The following is an 8,018-nucleotide window of genomic DNA, read 5'->3' as shown; positions in this document are numbered from 1 at the left end:
TAATTATTTTATGTACCAAATAATAAATACTTATTAATTTAGGATTATTATTTATTAAAAAAAATAATACTAATAATAAATTATATATATATCTGAATATAAATGTATGATATTAAATAGATAATACAGTACTATACAGTTTTATAACTCAATTGCTAATATTTTTATTTTTAGTACAATAATTATTTTATTTTATTTTTTTAATTTACTAATGATATATTAATCTATTACAGCAAAAAATATAAATTATAAAGTAATAAATATGACATAAACAAAAATATATATTAATATAACTTTTATATATATATTCATATTATTTATATAGTATGATTTTTTTATTTTTTAATAATATCAGATAGTTTACTACAAATACTGTGTAAATATAATTAATTCAAAATAAAATTTAAATAATATAATTTTAATTTATTGAGATTATACTAGAATTATAGTTGTATTATTTTATAAAATAATAATAATTTTACTGTATTTTTTTTAATTAGCTTATATTATTATTTATTAAATTATTAATTTAATTCAATATTACAAGTTATTGTTTTTTTTGTTGTTAATTTACATGAATAAATTATTTTACTTATAATTTTTGGTAGTTTTTTAAACTGAAAATAGTTAACTTAGGAAATTAATATATTAACTTATTTAATATACTTAATAATAATGTGTTATATTACTAATTAAATTATAAATAATTAATGTTAATTTAATTAATAAATAATAGTATATTCAATACAGTAGTATAACAATTATATAATTTATTTTATAATTTTATGTCTTAATTCAATTATGAATACAATAATAGCAATGGCCAGTAGTAGTAGATATGGACCGATAGCCACACGCATACTATCCAATGATTGGGGATCAGTATCGTAGGGATCGGTAGTTTTGATTTGAAATTTTGAAATATCCAATAAAGTATTTTGTATATAAAGAAAATAAGCATTAAACCAAAAATCATGGTGACCAGTTTCATGGATATCAACCAACCTATTATAAATTATATTAAAATAACAAAATTTAATTTGGTTGCTTGATCAATTTTAATAATAATAGAAATCTTAATAATAATAATAATAATATAAAATAATAATAATATAAAATAATAATAATATAAAATAATAATAATATAAAATAATAATAATATAAAATAATAATAATATAAAATAATAATAATATAAAATAATAATAATATAAAATAATAATAATATAAAATAATAATAATATAAAATAATAATAATATAAAATAATAATAATATAAAATAATAATAATATAAAATAATAATAATATAAAATAATAATAATATAAAATAATAATAATATAAAATAATAATAATATAAAATAATAATAATATAAAATAATAATAATATAAAATAATAATAATATAAAATAATAATAATATAAAATAATAATAATATAAAATAATAATAATATAAAATAATAATAATATAAAATAATAATAATATAAAATAATAATAATATAAAATAATAATAATATAAAATAATAATAATATAAAATAATAATAATAATATAAAATAATAATAATATAAAATAATATTTAAAAATAAATATTAAAAGTATTATTAATATTATTAATACAAAACAAAACTACAAAAAAATACATACATATTTTTATAATGTTTATATAGTAATTCACTACGATTTCTATTAGTAATACTATTATTATTATTATTATTATTAATGTTTTTAGTTTTTAAATTATTTTTCAAGAAAACACGTGTTTCACCATTCATTTGGTACGTTTCGCGCGAAAAATGATATCTATTATTACTTATCTTTTCAATTACTTTAGCAATGCTTTTCTGCATTATTGTTATAATAGATTTTTTATCCAATAATTCGCTAATAATTTTATCTAAAAATCCTATTGTTTTTAAAAACATATTATTAGCCAATAATTGTTGTCTGTCGACGTCGCCATCCAATTGTTTAACGTATCGATCGATTATTTTCTTTTCAATTTCGGTAGCTTTTGACTGAAAAATGATTAAAAAAAAATATTAGTTATTTTATTTTAAAAACTATATTTATTTAAATTTTTTTTAAAGAATATACTTGATATTCGGTAAAAAAATAATATTTGGTTTTATTTTTTGAAAATTATAGTTTTTTTCGAAATTAAAAAAAACATACTTTAAAATTGTTAAAAAAATATTCATTCATAATAAACTTGATAGTCAATTCAGGTCTATTAAGTAGATCATCGTACGAATCAATGGTTTCAAATGGATTTAACAAATAAATTGATAATATTTCTTGATTTAGGAAATTTATTGTAAAAAATTTTACAACAAATAGTGTACCAAAAAATATATAAATAAACAAATTATTTTGATGATTGGTTGGTTTAAAATTAACTATATAATTATAAAAATAAATATACAATAAACATTATATAATAAAATCATTGATAGTTTATATAAAAGTATTTTATTAAAATTAATTTTTTAAAACTAAATTTATGCTTTTAATTAATATATAATTTTACTAATCTCTATAAATTTTTATAATTTATATTTTTATTTTAAAAAAAATAATTACATACAATTCATAAAAAATCCATTACATGTATACCATAATTGTTGTCCAATTGATGTATTATTGACGATATTATTTCTATAGTAATTATATTATATAATAAGTTCAATATTATAAAATAAACTAGAATTTAAATTTAAAAATATATAAATATATTTAATTTTTAACAAACTTAATCAAGTAGATTTTATAGATTATTGTGCATAGTATAATCGATAGAAATACTCCCAACCAAAACTATTTTGTAAAAAAATTAAATAAATATTTGTTTAAATTATAGATTTCTGTTTCTATTTAAAAAATTAATTAATTATTTTTATTATTACATATTTATCCAGTATATTGGCCAAACCATATAGACTATTACTGGACATTGTACTATAAATACTGCCAAATATTTGTACAGTATTATCATTGTATGGCCAAATAAAAACAAATTCATCATATAATGATTCTTTTAAAATGTATGCACTAAGCAATATATCAACTTGCTATTAATTTAATAATTTAAAAATATTAACGAATATATTAGTTTTTAAAAAATAAATAAATAGACAATTATATAATAATATATTTAAGTTAAATAATATATATATATATATTGAATTGACCTTATTTTTATTATAATTTAATGCCATATCCAATACGCTTGAATTTGGATAATAATTTCTATCCATTATAAACGGTAATGCACTATAATTAGAATGATTATTTTAAAAAAAATAAAATAAAAAACTTAAAAAACATTTTAAATTATAAATATAAAAATTAATTAAATACTATTCTATTAAATATATACTTTAGATTAATAAGAATATTTTTTTTTTAAAAAAATAATTTTTTATTATTATTTTAATTATAATAATTTAAATATATTTAATTTACCCATATTTGGTTCGTTTAATTAATTCATATATAAAGTAATAATGTGGTCCACATAGATATTTAAATTCATTATCGATTATCTGATTATTAAATTTTAATAATTATATATATTGTAAAATAGTTATCATTTAAAATAACTAAATATGCTGATAACTATAAAAATATATTAAAAATACTGATTAATACTGATTGTAATTTAATTTAATTTAAGCTGATTTAGCATAGTTAGCGCCAGTGGGTCGCTAACTATGCATTTTTAAACCATTAATTTTGCTTATTATGTAATATTATTAAAGTTATAAAAAGCCTTCAATTAATTATAAAAAGTTGTCTTATATTATACATTAAATAAATAAAAGTTTAATTATATAAGTTTGTGTTTTGTGTGCCGCCGGCCGGAAGTGGCCTATTGGCCAACTTCACGGCATCGGTCGGCAGTATCACCGACGGATATGAGACCGAATAGACCCGACTTACCTGCATTTGGTGATCAAGCGATACGATACCTACCTCACAGCCCTTTCAACTATTAATAAAAAGCTACCAATTAATGAATTATTTTTTTTATGTGTTAATATATTAACACATATACAGTATATGATTTGACGACCAGAACTGATACCCGATAACCGATACCACCTACGATCCAATTACCAAAAACAATGGCACTGATGACCATCCCGAATTGACTGCCTTCCCGAAATGATGGCCATATTGATGTGCACCCCTATTGATCTCCATCCCGAACTGATGGCCAACCTTATTGATGGCCGTATTGATGTCCATCCGGAAATGACTGTTTACCCGAACTGATGGCCAACATTATTGATGGCCGTATTGATGTCCATCCGGAAATGACTGCTTACCCGAAATGATGGCCAACATTATTGATGGCCATCCCGATCTGATATACATTCTATTTTGATGTCCATCCCGAACTGACTGCTTCCCTGAACTGACTGCTTACCTGAACCAACCTAATGATGTCCATCCCGAACTGACTGCCTTCCCGTACTAATGGCCATCCCATATATAATCACGTATTAATGACCATCCCGAAATGACTGTTCTGCCGAACTGATGGCCAAAACATTCTGATGTATATCCTGTTCTGAAGGTTATCCCGAATTTACTGTTAACCCGTACTGATGACAATCTCGATTTAATTACAATCACAAACTGATGGCCATACGGAACTGATGACAGTCATCAACAGCGGTTAACCCGTACTTACTGCTATCGCGAACGGACGGCTAAATTTACCTAATGGCCATTCCGAACTGATGGCTATCGGATGCATTTCACTTTAAAATAAGCAAACCGATTAAATCCAGGTGCCCTGACCTTGGGGAATGCATAGACTGCGCAACTAGTCTGTGCCGACTTGTGAACATACTAACATTAAGTGTCGATTGTTGGCCGATTGAACTGACTTATGCGAATTGTTCCCGAACTGATGTGAACTGACTGTACCGAACCGTACTGACTGACTGTCCCGAACCGACCTGAACTGTCTATCCCGAACTGACTGACTGTCCCGAACCGAAATGACTGACTATCCAAAACTGAACTGACTGTCCCGAACTGATTGATGAACCGGAACTGACTGACTCTCCCGAACCGAACTGACTATCCTGAACTGAACTAACTGTCCCGAACTGATTGATGAACCGGCACTGACTGACTGTCCCGAACCGACCTGAACTGTCTGTCCCGAACTGACTGACTGTCCCGAACCGAACTGACTGACTGTCCCGAACCTAACTGAATGACTGTCCCGAACTGATTGATGAACCGGAACTGACTGACTCTCCCGAACCGAACTGACTATCCTGAACTGAACTAACTGTCCCGAACTGATTGATGAACCGGCACTGACTGACTGTCCCGAACCGACCTGAACTGTCTGTCCCGAACTGACTGACTGTCCCGAACCGAACTGACTGACTGTCCCGAACCTAACTGAATGACTGTCCCGAACTGATTGATGAACCGGAACTGACTGACTGTCCCGAACCGACCTGAACTGTCTGTCCCGAAATGACTGACTGTCCCGAACCGAACTGACTGACTGTCCCGAATCGGACTGACTCTCCCGAACCGAACTGACTGACTGTCCCGAACTGATTGATGAACCGGAACTGACTGACTGTCCCGAACCGAACTGACTGACTGTCCCGAACCGACCTGAACTGTCTGTTCCGAAATGACTGACTGTCCCGAACCGAACTGACTGACTGTCCCGAATCGGACTGACTCTCCCGAACCGAACTGACTGACTGTCCCGAACTGATTGATGAACCGGAACTGACTGACTCTCCCGAACCGAACTGACTGACTGTCCCGAACCGAACTGACTGACTGTCCCGAATCGGACTGACTCTCCCGAACCGAACTGACTATCCTGAACTGAACTAACTGTCCCGAACTGAACTGAACTGACTATCCCGAACTGACTGACCCGAACCGAAATGACTGACTATCCAAAACTGAACTGACTGTCCCGAACTGATTGATGAACCGGCACTGACTGACTGTCCCGAACCGACCTGAACTGTCTGTCCCGAACTGACTGACTGTCCCGAACCGAACTGACTGACTGTCCCGAACCTAACTGACTGACTGTCCCGAACTGATTGATGAACCGGAACTGACTGACTGTCCCGAACCGACCTGAACTGTCTGTCCCGAAATGACTGACTGTCCCGAACCGAACTGACTGACTGTCCCGAATCGGACTGACTCCCGAACCGAACTGAACTGACTATCCCGAACTGACTGACCCGAACCGAAATGACTGACTATCCAAAACTGAACTGACTGTCCCGAACTGATTGATGAACCGGAACTGACTGACTCTCCCGAACCGAACTGACTGACTGTCCCGAACCGAACTGAAATGTCTGTCCCGAACTGACTGACTGTCCCGAACCGAACTGACTGACTGTCCCGAACCGAACTGACTGACTGTCCCGAACCGAACTGACTGACTGTCCCGAACTGATTGATGAACCGGAACTGACTATCCTGAACTGAACTAACTGTCCCGAACTGAACTGAACTGACTATCCCGAACTGACTGACCCGAACCGAAATGACTGACTATCCAAAACTGAACTGACTGTCCCGAACTGATTGATGAACCGGCACTGACTGACTGTCCCGAACCTAACTGACTGACTGTCCCGAACAGATTGATGAACCGGAACTGACTGACTGTCCCGAACCGACCTGAACTATCTGTCCAGAACTGACTGACTGTTTCAAATTATTTATTGAATGTTTTTAATTGAATTTATTTTTTTAAATGTAATTTGGGAGGGTTCCGGCGACAGATTGTCGGAACATAATATTTGTCTTGCAATTAATTCAAAATTTAATTAATCTAAAACTGCATCAATGCTATGGCTTTAGCTTGTCATTGATTCTGGTTTTTGTTTAGTCATAATATTACTAATAGCTTTGCTCTACTAAAAACGAATGTATTTTCGTAGTTCACCGAAAGGTTGAGCGATTATATTAAATCTAACGAAACTAAACAAAATGTTGTCATGCACCGATGGCCGTTGTTGGCCAACACCGATAACAACTGTTGGCCTGAACCGATGACGACTGATGGCCAGAATTGATAACAACTGTTGGCCTGAACCGATGACGACTGATGGCCAGAATTGATGACAACTGTTAGCCTGAAACGATGACACCGGTTGGCCTGAATTGATAACAACTGTTGGCCTGAACCGATGACAACTGTTGGACTGAAACGATGACACCGGTTGGCCTGAATTGATAACAACTGTTGGCCTGAACCGATGACAACTGTTGGACTGAACCGATGACACCGGTTGGCCTGAATTGATAACAACTGTTGGCCTGAACCGATGACGACTGATGGCCAGAATTGATAACAACTGTTGGCCTGAACCGATGACGACTGATGGCCAGAATTGATGACAACTGTTAGCCTGAAACGATGACACCGGTTGGCCTGAATTGATAACAACTGTTGGCCTGAACCGATGACAACTGTTGGACTGAACCGATGACACCGGTTGGCCTGAATTGATAACAACTGTTGGCCTGAACCGATGACGACTGATGGCCAGAATTGATAACAACTGTTGGCCTGAACCGATGACGACTGATGGCCAGAATTGATGACAACTGTTAGCCTGAAACGATGACACCGGTTGGCCTGAATTGATAACAACTGTTGGCCTGAACCGATGACAACTGTTGGACTGAACCGATGACACCGGTTGGCCTGAATTGATTACAACTGTTGGCCTGAACCGATGACGACTGATGGCCAGAATTGATAACAACTGTTGGCCTGAACCGATGACGACTGATGGCCAGAATTGATGACAACTGTTAGCCTGAAACGATTACACCGGTTGGCCTGAATTGATAACAACTGTTGGCCTGAACCGATGACAACTGTTGGACTGAACCGATGACACCGGTTGGCCTGAATTGATAACAACTGTTGGCCTGAACCGATGACGACTGATGGCCAGAATTGATAACAACTGTTGGCCTGAACCGATGACGACT

Source organism: Oppia nitens, unplaced genomic scaffold, assembly GCF_028296485.1.
Source record: "Oppia nitens isolate AA-2021 unplaced genomic scaffold, nextdenovo-longstitch-racon4-pilon3 scaffold42_pilon_pilon_pilon, whole genome shotgun sequence".
In the NCBI taxonomy this organism is placed as follows: domain Eukaryota; kingdom Metazoa; phylum Arthropoda; class Arachnida; order Sarcoptiformes; family Oppiidae; genus Oppia; species Oppia nitens.
This window is presented reverse-complemented; position numbering follows the sequence as displayed.